Here is a 4,334-nt window from a genome sequence, read left to right on the forward strand (position 1 = left end):
AGAGCTCAGAAGACAGAACAAAATTCCCCCTAGATTGTTTTGTATTGTGCAGGAAAAGACAATTAGAGCTGCCTGTGGGATGGGGTTCAGATAAATTTTGCACCATAAGACAAGTTGACAAGGGAAGATAGGATCACAAAATGATGACTTTCTTGTTTCTCAGAAAAGGCATAGTGTGTACCCCAGGAGTCATGCACTGGCTCAAGAATACATCTTTGAAGAACTGGGCCATGGAGTATAGTTAACACTGTATCATCACTGAATGCTTTTCTAAGCCCAGTGGCTAATGTTGGACCAAATTGCTCCCTTGCACCTTAAGTTCCATGGAAAAGACTCCCATAGGACTACAGGACTCCTATAGGACGACTCCTATAGGACTACAGGACTCGCTAACCTAGTGAGGAGGGCTTTAAACTAGGTTTGCCAGGGGATAGACCAAAGTCCTGAGGTAAGTGAGGAAGTGGGAAACATGGAGGAAGAGCAAGCAGGAGGGGGAAATAGAGGAGGTGCTCTCATACTTCTTGAGAAATTGGGGCAACCAACCAGTTACCTCAGGTGCATGTACACAAATGCATGGGAAACAAGCAGGAAGAACTGGAAGTCCTAGTACAAAAACAGAACTATGATGTGATTGGAATAAGAGAATTGGTGGGAGCTTGCACGACTGGAGTAGTCATGGATGGGTACAAATTGTCGAGGAAGGACAGGCAGGGGAGAAGAGGAGGACTTGTACTTTATGTAAAAGAGCCATATGATTGTTCAGAGCTGCAATATGAAGCTGGAGATAAGCCTGTTGAGAGTCTCTGGGTAAGGGTCAGAGGGGAAAGCAAGAAGAGTGATGTTGTGGTGGGGGTCTGCTATAGACCACTGGACCAACTTTCTTCAAACAGCTAGCAGAAGTTTCCAGATCACAGGTCCTGGCTCTCATGGGGGTCTTAAATCACCCTGACATCTGCTGGGAGGGCAATACAGCAGTGTGCAGGCAATCCAAGAAGTTTTTGGAGAGTGTTGGGGACAATTTCCTGGTGCAAGTGCTGGAGCAGCCAAGTAGGCACTGGGCTGTTCTTGACCTGCTGCTCACAAACAGGGAAGAATTGATGGGGAATATAATAGTGGATGGCAACTTGGGGAGCAGTGACCATGAAATGATAGAGTTCAGAGGATCCTGAGGAAAGCAAAAATGGAGAGCAGCAAAGAACACTGGACTTCAGAAAAGCAGACTCTGACTCACTCAGGGAACTCATGGGCAGGATCCCCTGGGAAGCCAGGCTGAGGGGGAAAGAAGACTAGGAGGTACTTTAAAGAAACCTTACTGAGAGTGCAGGAACAAACCATCCCAATACTCAGGAAGACTAGCAAGAATGGAAGAAGACCAGTTTGGCTAAGCAGGGAACTCTTCAGTAAACTAAATCATAAAAAGGAAACTTATAAGAAGTGGAAACTTGGACAAATAACCAGGGAAGAATACAAGAGCATTGTTTGTGCATTCAGGGATGAAGTCAGGAAGGCCAAAGTGCAATTGGAGTCGCAGCTAGCAAGAGATGCGAAGGGTAACAAGAAGGGTTTCTACAAGTATGCCAATAGCAAGAGGAGGATCAGGGCAAGTGTGGGTCCCTTACTGAATGGGGTGGGGTGGGGGGGCAACCTTGTGACATGATGCAGAAAAGGCTGAAGTGCTCAATGACTTGTTTGCCTCTGTCTTCACAGGCAAGGTCAGCTCCCAGACTACTGCACTGGGAAGCACAGTTTGGGGAGGAGGTGAGCAGCCCTCAGTGGTGAAAGAACAGGTTAGGGACTATTTAGAAAAGCTGGACATGTACAAGTCCAGGGGGCCGGATGGGATGCACCCAAGGGTGCTGAGGGAGTTGGCTGATGTGATTGCAGAACCACTGGCCATTATCTTTGAAAACTCATGGCGATCAGGAGAGGTCCCAGAGGATTGGAAAAGGACAAACATAGTGCCAATATTTAAGAAAGAGAAAAAGGAGGATCCAGGGAACTACAGAACAGATAGCCTCATCTCAGTCCCTGGAAAAAATCATGGAGAAGATCCTCAAGGAATCCATTTCTAAGCATTTGGAGGAGAAGAAGGTGATCAGAAACAGTCAGCATGGATTCACCAGGGGAAAGTCATTCCAGCTCAGGACAAGGGGTTGGATGCAAAGACCTACTGAGGTCCCTTCTGACCCTAACATTTATGAATCTATGAAAGTCATCCATGCTCGACTAACCTAATTGCCTTCTCTGATGCGGTGACTGACTCTGTGGATTTGGGGAGACTGGTGGATGTGGTATACCTTGATTTTAGCAAGGCATTTGATACTGTCTCCCACAACATTCTTGCAGGCAAGCTAAGGAAGTATGAGCTGGATGAATGGACTGTAAGGTGGATAGAAAACTGGCTGGAGCATCAGGCTCCGAGAGTAGTAATCAATGGCTCGATGTCTAGTTGGGAGCTGGTATCAAGTGGAGTGCCCCAGGGGTTGGTTCTAGGGCTGGTTTTGATCAGTGCTTTCATCAGCAACCTAGAAGATGGCATACAGTGCACCATCAGCAAGTTTTCAGATGTCACCAAGCTGTGGGGAGTGGTAGATACACTGGAGGGTAGGGCTAGGATTCAGAGTGACCTAAACAAATTGGACGATTGGACCAAAAAGAATCTCACAAGGTTTGATAAGGCCAAGTCCTGCACTTAGGAGAGAACAATCGCATGCGCCAGTACAGGCTGCGGGCTGATTGGCTCTGCAGAAAAGGACCTGGGGGTCACAGTGGAAAATAAGCTGGATATAAGTCAGCAGTGTGCCCTTGTTGCCAAGAAGGCTAATGGCATACTGGGCTGCATTGGTAAGGTGTTTTGCCAGTAGGTCAAGGGAAGTGATTATTCCCCTCTATTCAGCACATCTGGAATACTGTGTTCAGTTTTGGGTCCCCCCACTACAGAAAGAATGTGGACAAATTGGAGAGAGTCCAGAGGAGGGCAATGAAAATGATGAGGGGGCTGGGGGACATGACTTATGAGGATAGGCTGAGGAAACGGCTTATTTAATCTAGAGAAGAAGAGACTGAGAGGGGACTTAATAGCAGCCTTCCACTACTTGAAGGGGGTCTCAAAAGACGATGAAGCTGGACTGTTCTCAGTGGTGGCAGATGACAGAACAAAGAGCAATGGTCTCAAGTTGCAGCAAGGGAAGTTTAGGTTAGATATTAGGAAGAATTTTCTCACTAGGGGGGTAGTAAAACACTGGAACAGGTTACCCAGAGAGGTGGTGGACTCTCCATCCTTGGAGGTTTTCAAGACCCGGCTAGACAAAGCTTTGGCTGGGCTAATCTTGTTGGGGATGGTCCTGCTTTGAGCAGGGGCATTAGACTATGAGCACCTGAGGTCCCTTCCAACCCTCATTTTCTATGATTCTATGCCTCTTCCCTGGCGTTCTCCCTAGCTTGCCTCTCCCCAGAACAAACTCTCCTGCAAGGGTCCATAGATCCACAACACTGGGGCTGAGTCCCAACATCTCCAGATCATTGCTTGGCTTCAGTGCTTCTAGGGCTCCCTTTGGCTGTGGTTAACTTTTCCATAATAGACAGCCGTTGATCCTCTGGATCATGGTGTATGCATAAGAGGTCTAGCCAGGTGCCCCATAAATCTACTTGTGGCTGACAAGCCCGATTTAAGAGTGACACAGCTTGTTACAAGCTTCAAAGATGCATGTGTTGTCTGAGCTGAAGTCCAAGTTTACAGCACAGTGCTCCTTCTTTTCCACTTTGCCTCTGACCTCTGGATCAAAGCTGCTTCATGGTGAGCTGCACCCAGTGTCAGATGTTCCTTCCAAATTGGATGGGATTCTGCACACTCCTCCTAACTTTATACATTGATGTTGAATGACTTTATATATTTTTTGCACACATTGTGGTAATGCCATAAAGGGGAACTGCATTTTCTCCAGCTGTTTCAAATCTCACTGTACAAAGTATTCTTGGGGATGTCTCCTCCCATTCTCCTGACATGGCCAAGCCATTGCAACCTCCTCTTCTTGATAGTGGCTTCTAAGTGTGTCAGTACTGTGCACTCAAGTGCCTCTGTGTTTGTCATGTTGTCTCCCCCCTTTATTTTCAGGATTTTATGCAGGCAGACCACGTGGAAGCTGTTTAGTCTTCTGATGTGCCTAGCATATGTAGTCCATGTTTCTGAACCATAAAGCAGGGATGACAGCACACAAGTCTTGTAGATTTGCATCTTCACCTTAGTTGATAGTTTGTTGTTCCATGCACGTTTCTGTAATAGCCCTAAATTCTTAGCTGTTTTTCTGATTCTGTTAGTTCAGTCTAAAGGTCCA

The sequence above is a fragment of the Alligator sinensis genome, unplaced genomic scaffold (assembly GCF_000455745.1).
Source record: "Alligator sinensis unplaced genomic scaffold, ASM45574v1 scaffold570_1, whole genome shotgun sequence".
NCBI classification, from domain to species: domain Eukaryota; kingdom Metazoa; phylum Chordata; order Crocodylia; family Alligatoridae; genus Alligator; species Alligator sinensis.